The sequence below is a fragment of the Pteropus alecto genome, unplaced genomic scaffold (genome assembly GCF_000325575.1).
Source record: "Pteropus alecto unplaced genomic scaffold, ASM32557v1 scaffold90, whole genome shotgun sequence".
NCBI lineage: Eukaryota > Metazoa > Chordata > Mammalia > Chiroptera > Pteropodidae > Pteropus > Pteropus alecto.
This window is the reverse complement of record NW_006429894.1, coordinates 340,932-351,990: the sequence shown is the minus strand read 5'-3', so window position 1 is coordinate 351,990 and position 11,059 is coordinate 340,932. Positions and strand designations below refer to the sequence as shown.

Here is an 11,059-nt window from a genome sequence, read left to right as displayed (position 1 = left end):
CCATCTCAGCGGAGTGCTGACTCCTCCAGGGAGCCTGCCCTGACCACCCCCGGCTGCAGGAGGGGCCCTCCTCCAGGCTCCACAGTCTGTGTGCTTCTTCCCTGCACTTGACCTCGAGGCCGACATCATCAGTCTACCGGTCTGGAGAAACTTGGGTGTTGACACCGTGTCTTATCATGTTTGCTTTCTCAGCACCCAGCACAGCGGCCAGCACATAGTAGGTGCTCAATTGCTCAAATGCTCGTTGACTAAATGAATGAACAGCACGGAGAGAACCACCTGACCAAGACGCCACAGAAAATTGCCTCTCGGGGCTCGGCAGGAACCCTCGCTTGTTCCCGGGGGTCCTGAAATGAGTCTGGGAGCTCTCTCGTGGCTAAGGTCAGGGTCAGGGCCGGCCGGGGAGCCGTCTTTGCTCAAGTTCTTGGTGCCCAGGCTGCCCAGGCACCAGCAGCTACAGCCACAAACCGACCTTGACATCAGTGGTGACCACTGTCCCCTCCAACAATGTGCTCAGACCTACACAGAAACAACAGCTGGGCAGCTGGACCTTGGTTGATGTTAAACGTAGTCCCTCAGGTCACCCTGAGCGATGGCCACCCCTCCGCCGGCGTCAGCGGACGCGGGCGCCAGCACACACAGAGCCCTGCACACCGGCCACACGGCCAGCTTCCTCCTCCCTCCTCGTCCCTCTGAACCCCAGACCCGGGCAGCCCTCTTTCTCCACCCACCTGTCACTCCGGCCCCCACTCCAGGGCCCTTCTGACAAGTTAGGGACATTTTCATACGGACTGCATGAGACTGGCTGTGATTTCCATCCTTCCCTGCACGCACCTTCAAGAAGGCTGGTCGAAGTTCTGCTCCTCACCACCAGAGGGAGCATTGGCGTGTGCGTGCGTGTGCGTGCGTGTGCGAGCGTGTGTGAGCATGTGTGCACGCGTGTGAGCATATGAGACACAGACGAGTGTGAATGTGACGACTTGTGATCTGCCAGCATGAGATCGGTCGTGCACGAGGATTTGGGAGTGGCCGCCCTTCTGTGGCTGTCTGGTCGCTCATCCCATCCCAGTCCCGTCTCCACCCAGGTGACCAACAAGCTTCTGCGTCCAGTGCCCTGAAGCGGCACTGCCCAGCCCTCTTGCCCGCGGTCCTTGCCGACATGGGCAACTGGCTCAGTCCCAGGGCGGAGGCTTGGGGAGCAGCAGACACAGCTTATCCGACATGACAGTTCCACAGCGTGGTTACTGTCACTCGATGTAGCTGCTTCGAAAATGTTTACCTTTCTTAAAGCGAGGGCTCCATGCCGGCTAGACAGTCCTTTGAGGACCTAAGGGGTTAAGAGGTTCTCTACTTTTGGGGGTTTAGAAGGTCCTTTGGCAACTTGGGGAACCCATAACACACACATATCATTTTGAAAGCCATAAGCTTTCAAGCACACCGATCCCAGGGGCTCAGAGACCCTCTGAAACACGTCCAAGGACACACAGGGGGGTGGGGGGTGCCTGAGCTGTTCGTCGTGTGCCCACAGCTGTCTCCTGCCAGGAGGGGGCTCTGTAGCCCCTGCTCCTCTGGGCACTGCAGGGTGAGGCTGAGGACAAGGAGCTGGAGGGGCAGGCAGGCGACCCAGAGAACGGTAGGGGTAAGAGGGAGTGGACAGGCCCCACCTCCTCAGCCCCCAACTCCTCGGGATGCAAAGAACGAAGGTACAAAGACCAAAGAACACCCCTGCAGTTTCTGCTGCTTAAGGATATTGAGGTTCCCAGGATCCCTGCTGGGGGCCAGAGGGCCTACCGGTCTCACAGCCTGTGACGAAAAGGTACTTATGCTCACACTCCACCCTCACGGGCAATGATTTCGGAGGTTTGGCCGGGGGTGAAATGCTCCTTCTTATCCTCCCCCCTGCAATCTGGAGAAAAGACACTACACAAAGACCAAAACAACGCTTCAAAACTCCATGATGAATGGAGACAGAAAGGTTAGTTTGTCCACCACACAGGAAGAGGCCGCCGCATGACGGGAAGGCACGTTCAGAACATGAAACTCTCTTGGAAGTTAGGGACCCGCTAGCAGCGATAAAACACTCGGTAGAAGGACTGGCTGATAACGCCGAAGGGAATGGCGCTCCAGAGAATTCAGAAGGAGATGCCACCGAAGGAATCAAACACTCGCCTTTGAGAACGGAGGACACAGCGTTCGCCAAGCGCCCAGCTCCGTTACGGCAAAGCCCAAGAGGAGATGCTTGAAACCGCCGCAGTGGAAAAGAGTCCCGTGCAAATCAGTAGCTGCCCCGGAACCCAGAATACAATTGATAGCAATAATGTATCAATATTCAGTCATCGGTCGTAACAAATTTATTACTCTAGTGCCTGATTATTTTGAGAATAAGAGAAACTGCGTGTTGGGGGTTGAGGATGGCATTTAGGGGGATCTGTACTTCCTGTAAACCTAAAACTGCTTGAAAAATGTTGTCTATTTTTTAATGGGGAAAAAATGCCTTCGAAATTCGAAGGGAGGGTAATCTCCAGGCTGACCGCCTGCGTTGTGCATTCTCGCCGCCCACGATCTGCCTCTCCCTCGCCACCCAGGGAGCCTGGAACCGGATGAGCCTAGTGGGAACGTCACTCTGGAAGACGCCATCTGTCCCCAACTCGGACTGGCCACCAGGGGGCGGCCACACCCACGCCCAACGCGCAGCGGGCAGAGGGGAGGGGAGCAATTTGCTGGATGCAAATGCGACATGAAAGACAAATTGTTGGAGGGCTCGAAGGCTCAGGGCTCGAGGGCTCGCTCCAGCTCCGGCCACACGCCTAGGGTGTGTGGGATTTCAAGGAGAAGCAGCAGACTGGGGCCGCAGGCCGTGACCCTGAGCCTCCCTCCCCAGACCGCAGGAGGCTCGGCTGGACCCCCAGAGGCCTGCCCTGGACGTGGGGGGCAGCGGAGGCGGAGGGGACAGGTGGGCAACGGGGGACAGCTCTGCTAGAGAACACGCTAACGGCACCCGACTCCCGGCCTCAGATGCCTCAGGTCTCATGCGTCCGCTTAGCCTGGAACAAACTTCCCCTCGCTGCGGCCCTGGCCTCCCTCCAACTCCCTGGGTGGCCTCGGGCGAGGCCGCCCCCTCTTCGAACCTCTGTTTGCTCATCTGTGAAATGGGGGTGACCACCCCTTCCGTGTATGCCTCACAGGGCTGCAAGGATCACATGAGAAAGTTCTGGAGTGCTCAGCGTCTCCGCTTCTTTCTGTTCAGCGGAGACCACCCCGGGCAGCCAACCCCGCCTCCTCCAGGCTCCAGACACCCCCATCTTGCTCCCCAGGACCCCATGCTCCCTGAGATCTCCAGGTGACCTGGCCCCAGAAGGGCCGCCTCCCACCCCGGGACCTTAACTTCCGACCTCCGCCAGGCCAGGGAGAGTAGGGCGGGATCTGAAGCTGAGCTTTGCACAACGTCTCCTTGTCCACCAAGCAGGCTGGCACCTCCCCCCGCCCCGTTCCCAGGAGTCTCTCTGGCACCATTGTCCTTCTGCTGTGGCTTGGTGGGGTGGGCATCAGCGTCCCTCGGGGCCAAGCCAGTGCAGACCACCTCCCGGAGTGCTGTGACTGCAGGTTTTCTTAGCCCCCTGCCCCCCCTCCGTGGCCCAGACACCTGCCGCGTTGGCTCTGCAGTGACTGGGTGGCGAGCGCCCCTGTGAATCTGTGAATCGTGAGTCATGATGCCTCTGCCCCTCCCCCTCCCAGAAACCCTCAGCCCCCACCAGTTCCCCTGCTGGTTCCTTCGCGGCCTGCACTGGGTGACTCATTCTCGATTCTTGGGCCCCCCCGGCCGGGTGCTGGCACATATCAGCTTTCAGGAAAATCTATTACTGCTCAGCCGCCACCCTGTCACCCAGGGACCTAAAACTCACAACCGTCACACTGGGCCTTCTGTCTAGGGTGTGGGCCCTGCCCTCCCGTGACCTGCTCCTGCCCCGCACCCCGTACCTTCCTGCTGCTCTGCCCCTGGCCCCGACAACACCACGCGGTCGCTGTGTGACGTGGAGCAAATCGCTGAGCGTCTCTGGACCCTCAGTTCCCTTATCCGCAAAGCGAGAAGGGACCATCTCTGCCCCAGCTGGGGCAGATCGAGTGAAATCGTGGCCGTGAAGCCCCCTGAAACTGTGTCCCCAGGCCACACAGCAGGGAGCATGTCACTGTCTCAACACGGCGGGCGGAGGTGACTGTGTCCTCTTCCGGCTCCTTGGACCGTACTGACGATTACTCAGGGTGTGTGACGTCCTAACTTCACGAAGCATTTCCCTTCCAGCCAATGTAACCTTCCCAAGGGAGGGGGAGGAGTCACTTTGGACACCTGTGGTCCTGTTCGGGTCACTTATACAGGAGTTACCACCCGCCAGAGGTAAACATGGTCTCTGCTCCCTGGACACATGTGGTCTGGTGAGGACAGAGCTGAGTCGCGTCCACTTCAGCTGCCCGCCCCGGCCCATGTGGCTGTCTCCACTGGTCCACGGTGCATCCCAGGGCCTGGCGTGATTCTGGACCAAGGCCTTCGGGTTACTAGTGGTGACCGAGAAAGGCTTGTGTGTCCAGCGACCTCCTCACTGCCATGGTCTTCACCAGCCACCAGCCACGCCAGGAGCTAAACAGACCCAGCCCTTCCCGGCTCCTGGTGGGGCGGGCAGTTTAAGTCCCTCCATAAACAGTCCTGGGGCCCTTGCCAGCGTACACAGGGAGCAGAAGCTCAGGCCAGGGAGGGGTCAGCAGGCCTGGAAGGGGTTAAGCCCACAGGAAGTGCCTGGGCCCCAGCTGTTGCCAGTGGGCGGGTGGCGGGGATTTGCAGGCTCCCTGCACTGGGGCTATGGAGGCTGCTCTCAGGGAGATCAAAGGCAGCCTTGCTGCCTGTCATGCAGCCAGGGCCTCCCACGCAGGCGCCCCGGGGGAGGGCCGGGGGTGGGGGCCAGGAGCAGGCGGGCTGCAGTCCAGACACCGATGGGCAAGGAGGAGCTGCCCTGCCTGTCCCGGTCCCCTCATGGGGACAGCAGTGCACAGCAGGGAGTGTGGCCTGGGAACTCGGGCTTCACCCCAGGTGAGACTATGACACTGGGCTGCTCTGTGCCTTGCTCTCCCTGCTTCTGGGCACGGCCTCCAGGGCAGGCTTACGAATGGCCCCCCAAAATGTCCACATTCTAATCTCCAGGACCTGTGAACGTCACCTCGGTGGTGAAGACTTTGCGAATGTGATTCCATGCAGGACCTTGAGATGGGAGATACTCCAGGTTATCGGGGCCGGCTGTGGATGTCACCACGAGTGTCTGCACGACGGAGGTGCGTGGGCGTGGTCCCCAGACGGAACAGGAGGCCGCACTGACCACAGAGGCAGAGACTAGGGTGACGCGGCCACAGGCCCAGGACAGCTGGAGCCGCAGGGATGGGATCGGACCCGGAGCCTCCAGCGGGAGTCTGGCCCTGCCCGCAGCTTGATTTCAGCCCGGTATCAGCCCGACACCGATTTCGGGTTCGGGCCTCCCAAACTGCGAAAGCACGAATCCCATCATTTTAAGCCACCAAGTGCGTGGCGGTTTGTCACAGCAGCCGCGGGACACTGGCTGCGCCGTCCTTGCCAGGGGGCTGTGGGAGCAGGGTCTGGGCTGCTTCCTTGCAAAGCAGCTCCTTCTCTGTGTTGGGATGGAGAACTTATTTCTTGGGGTCACCTCCCCTGCCATTAGGTCAGCACTCTTCATGGGCCAAGGACACCCTGCATCCCGGAAGGATCCAGGCTGTCCGGTGGTAGGACCGTGGGACACCCCGTGCGAAGCAGGCCGGCTAGAGAAGGTGCCGGCCGCAGGGAGACAGCAAAACCTGCTCTTCCCTGTCCCGTGCTCGGCTTCCTGGTGACGCATGGCCTCCTCAGCCACTGACAGAGCCCTGAGCATGTCCTCTGTGCTCGCCTGGGCCTGTCCCACAGCACAGGGTACAGGGTATCTTCACGTGTCCGTCATCCCAGGAGAACTGACCCGCTTCCTAAAAAGGCAAAGTGCCATATCGGGGCAGGGGGGAGTCCAGAATCTCGGTCCCTCGGCGACCACTTACTACAGAGGAACAGTGACCACGAGGAGAAGGTGGCCCCTCCCTAGAGAGGGAGGTGGGGAATGGAGGCTGCACCCCAGGCGTGTATGGGGGCCCTGGCTGGGGCACGAAGAGCATCCTGGGAAGCCCCCTGAGGAGGGGCCTGAGCTGGTCACTTACTGCTGCAGAACAAATTACGGCAGCCTGAGTGCCACAGCCGCACACTGTCCCCTCGGTTCCCGCTGGCTGGGCCCGCTGCTGCCACCCGGGGCTCAGCCGGGGCTGGGGGCCCATCTCGAGCCTGGTGAGGAAGGACCTGCCTGACCGACGCGCTGGTCGGTGGCAGGAGAGGCCGCGGTTCGTCCTGCAGGAGTAGACCGCCTGGGCTGCACCCCTCTGGGCGGGGGGCCACCGGGCCCTGGGCTTTGGAAGTGGGGTGGCACAATCTGAGGGTTCCCTTTGCATAAACAGCTGAAAGCTGCAAACCACAGCCCTGACCCCCCAGGGCACCGCTGGCTCTCGGAGCTGCTTGCCGAGGCCGCTCGTCCATCTGAGCTGTCTTGGCTGGCACCGGGGCCACCTCCACCGTGACAGGGAGCCAGCCGAGGGCCCCCAGCGCTGGCCGGCCCGGGCCAGACTCGCACGTCCTCGTCCATGCTCTGGGAACTCAGGCGAGTCCTTCACGTCTGTGCAGGGGGCGGCGCGGTTACGTGTGTGACACGGCTGTGAGCCACAGCACAGAGTCGGCCAGCAGAGCCGGCGAGGGTGACCACGGTGCAGCGAGTGCGATGCAGCCTGGCCGGCTCCCTCCCCCCTCACAGAGCCAGGCGGCACCGGCGGGCGTCGGAAGAACGCAGGGGGCTCTGCTCCACGTCTCCGGGCCTCGCGTGACGGGACGCGGGTCCTGCAGCGTCTGAAGTTCAGACGGCGCTCCTGCTCCCGGGGGCTGCGGCCGGTGTCAGGTAAAAGCCGGGTGACCCTTGCTAATTTATGGTGAATGCAGGCGGCTTATTTCTCAGTGGGGGGAGGCAAAGCAAGGGGCACGGGTTTCTGCTACACGGCTGTGACGACAAACATGAATCGTTCGCTCTCTCTGTGTCCACCTCCCGTACTTTCTCTCCATCGAGTCCCACGGCCCCAGGAAGGAAGCCGTTTGCACCCGTTTCAGCGAGGTGCCAGCTGACACAGCCACGAAGAGACGAGGTGGGGACTCATGCTCAGGTCTGTGGCTGGAGGCCGTGGTGACCGACGGGACGAACTCGAAGGCGTCCACCAGCGGGCCCCGCCTTCCCCCTTCCAACCCGCCACTCTCCCTGTGGTCACTGGCTCCCAGGGCCCCCTGCGTATGACATCGCCAGCACCCACGTCAGAACGCTGGCCCCACTGTCCCCTGCCATTCCAGTGTAAGAATTCCCCTAAAGGAACCAGAGACGCACACGGAGGTGTAAACAGACAAATGTATGCAAAACAGAAAAACTAAATGAACACAGGTGTCCAACGAGAAGGGCCTGGTTTGTCGATAACTAACAGTAAACAGAATCGCATGCAGGCCCCGGCACCCCTACTTAACGTCGTGGCTTCACGACACGATATATTGAGACGCAAAAACCGGGAATGAGCAGAATGCGCGCGGGGCGACCCACGCATGAAGGATGATTCTGTCACATGCACCTCTGCGCAGAAATGAAGGTGGAGGGCTGTCCGCCAGCACGCTGACGACGTTCTCTCTGAGAGATGAGAATGCGAAGGACAAAGTCGTTTTCTTCTTTATCATTTTCTGTCCTGTCCCAATTTTCTTCAATGATGAGTGTCTTTTTATAATAAAGATAGAAGGGAGTGTATGTTGAGGGCAGAAGCTCGGGGTGCTGCCTGCAGAAAGCCCCGCCTCTGTGTCCGTGATGTCGCGGGCGAGAGGGACCTCTGTTCAGCTGCCTGGACCCCAGGTGCCACAAAGCCCAGGTGACTCGGCCGGAATTGCGAGGTCGGGGTGCAGAGGCAGCACTGCGGACAGCGGCCCTCGGTCCTGCTGCAGCTGGGGCCCTGCGTCGCTGCTGGCGACCAGGTGGTGAAGCCCTTGGGCCATGGCGCTGCTGCCCGCAGGCCTGGACTCTGCCGTGCCGTGGCCCCTCGGCGGTTTGCATGCCACCCGCGAGCTGGGGACCGTCACTGCAGACCGACGAGGGGCCAGGCCAGGCTCGCTGTGCAGCCCACGGCTGCTTGGCCGCAGCGAAAGCCGACTGCCCACATGCCCCCAACGCCTGGGACGGCCGGTCACAGTTCTGCCTCCCTCCCGGCCGCTGCAGCTCCAGCCAAGGACTCCGCCAAAGGCCCAGCTCTCAGCCCACACCCATGATCAGAACGAGCTGTCCCTTCTCCCCGTGGCCTACCCACCCCCGGCCTCCCAGGCTCCCAGCTGCCAGGCTGGGACTCGCCCGTCTCATCCCATCGATGACTCACACGCCGGCAGAGGGAGGCAGGCAGGGACGGTGTCAAGTCCCTCCCTGGCCTTACAGCGACTGCGGCCCAGCCGAGCAAAGTTTTCCATCTCGTGTGTGTCTGCCGGCCGTGCCGACCAGCCTGTGGCCTCCGGAGCCTTTGCCCCACAATGTGGTCCAGCCAAGCACTCCTCTGGGGACTGCTCACGCCGCCCCGCCCCCAGAACTCGGAGCTGCCAGAGAGCAAGGACTCCCCTGAACCAGGAACCAGGCCGGGTCCTCCCCCAGCAGAGACAGACTCCCCACAGAGGTCACGTGTCTAACCAAACACGCCATGACCATCTCCCTGCCCAGTTCTTAGAGCCTCAGGAAGCCCCGGGCTGAGAGGTGGGGCCCGGCGCTCCCGGGCTGCTCCCAGCCAGCTCTGCTGGTCTCAAGTGGCATTTTATCTCCCCACTAGGCTGGAGCTCTTCGGGGACAGGGATCACCCCCACTTCCCCGCTGCCCAGCTCGGTGCCTGCCCGAGAGGCATTCAGCCCATGTTTGCCGGGTGACCGCCCTGAGTCCTGATCCCACCTACTCACACACTGTCCCCTTTCCGAGGGCCCGGGTACCTCCTTTGTGCCCGCATCCCCACCTTCGATCACCTTCGGGCTTGTCGGTAGACGAGGATCTTGTTTTTGAGGCTGGAGGATGCAGCGCACCCTTACTCACGCTTACAGCTCGAATCCAGGAAGGGGGTGGCCGGCGTCATCTTCCCCCTTCCCCACCCCCACCCAGTGCTGCCGGCCATTCCCCCCTCGCCCCAAAGCCCAGGGCAGACGTCGCCAACTGGTCCCAGCACGCGAGCCGAGCCCAGGCCCTCTCGGCGCTGAGCAGGGCTGGCACGGAGGCAGGCCGTGCTGGGACTGTGTGAGGGACAGGTTGCAGCCTGATGCGGTCACATGCGACATGTCTGAAAAAGCCCTGTGTGATTTGTCAATTCTTGTTCCCGAATCGGATGACCGAGGTGCTCCTGGGGAGGCCCGGAGACCGAGTCAGCGCGCGTGAGGCTGGGGCCCCCGGTCTCTGCGCCTCGGCTCCCGGGTGGAAATGGCCGCCGCTGCACGCTCCCATACGGAGAAGCTGCTGTGTAACTGTGGGAAGCCTGAGCTTGGAGACGCACTCTGCCCGGAGCGGGGCCACCTGGAGCCGGGCCCCCCTGCACGGACGGCAGGCCCGGCCGCCCGAATGCAGAGCAGGCAGCGGCAGGGGCCGCGCCGACCACTACGCTGTCCCTCGGCCCAGGCCTGGGGGCCCTCCCTCCTCGGAGGACCAAGGCCGAGCCTCCTGGGGCCTCGTGTCTCCTCGCCCAGCTGGGGGCTGCAGGATGGGCTGCACCTGGGAACGCGGGTGACGACGCAGGTGCTGCCGGCCCTGGGCCTCTGTGGGCAAAGAATCTCACTTGGCGAACGGCGCGCTCACTGCCCTTTGCAAGGCATCTTCATTATGGCATGGGCATGAAATGGCAATGGCCAAACCCTACCCCACCCCCACCCCCCTCAGGCCGAGCACCCCGGGGGGCAGAGGGGCAGGAGGTGTGCAAGGAATTGTGCAAAGAGGCCTGGAGGCATGGGGGTCCCAGAGGGACCTCAGCAGCAGGAGACCCCCAAGCGTGGGCCTCAGGCCCATCAGCCCCCCACCAAAGTCAGTCCCCACCAAGGTCAGTCCGAGGCAACCCTGCTCCAGGTGCCAGGCCTCCGCAGTCCTGAGGCTCAGCGCCCCGTGGGGGACTCTGGGCCGGGGACGAGCAGCAGTCTACGGAGCAGGTGGCAGGGTCCCGCGGGAGGGGGCCTCGTGCAGCTCTCCATCACGACACACGCGTCCGGCCCGCGGCTGGAGGGCCTGCGCTGGGTACGTCCTGATGGCCGGAGCATGTCCAGGGGCTGACGCTTCATCCTCAGCCTGAGCGACCTTCTGCTGGCCTCCCTGGGCCTGCTCTTTCCTTCAGCCCCGACACCTCGACACCTCCCGCATGTGACACGGCTCTGCCTTGACAGGTGGAGCACCGTCACGCCCCCACGGCCGAAAGGGGCAGGGGAGCTGGCGAGAGAGAAAGCAGTTAGGGCAGGACGGACCCCGGGTGAGTGTCCAGGCCCCATCTCTTCCAGACAAACAGAAAGTGACACGCGTACCACACACTGGGACGGAGGAGGAGCCCACTCCCTGCCCGGGGGGAGGGGTCCGTGAGGCTCCACTCTCTCGCCAACCCTGGCTGCAGAGTGACGCCTTGACGGGAGGGTCCTAGGGTGTGTGCCCGCCCCCCAGGACGCTTCTTAAGGTGGAGAAGCTGCGGGGCAGCGGGGCAGGGGAAATGAAACCGGAGTGGTACAAATCCACCCCCAGCCCCTCTCCTAGCTCCCAGGGGAGGGAGTGGCATCTGGGGCAGAGGGCGCAGGGCCGGGAGCCAGGCCTTCCAGGTTCTATTCCTGGTCCCTCGCCTGGGCCTTCCTGACCACCACCCACCCCCGCCCCCTCCCTGCTGCTCACGGAGGATTAAGACATCACAAATAACAAACCAAGAA

At 62.4% G+C, this 11,059-nt stretch overlaps 1 protein-coding gene across 1 annotated transcript in view; it reads right to left on the bottom strand.

The window, feature by feature from the left end:
* Positions 1–9,949: 9,949 nt before the first annotated feature.
* The window catches only part of PHLDA3 (pleckstrin homology like domain family A member 3), a gene marked incomplete at its 5' end in the record, with an annotated part of 2,314 nt that continues 1,204 nt past the window's right edge, over positions 9,950–11,059 (bottom strand). Inside the window, one exon of the mRNA XM_015587326.1 lies at positions 9,950–10,577. The remainder of the gene's footprint in view (positions 10,578–11,059) is intronic.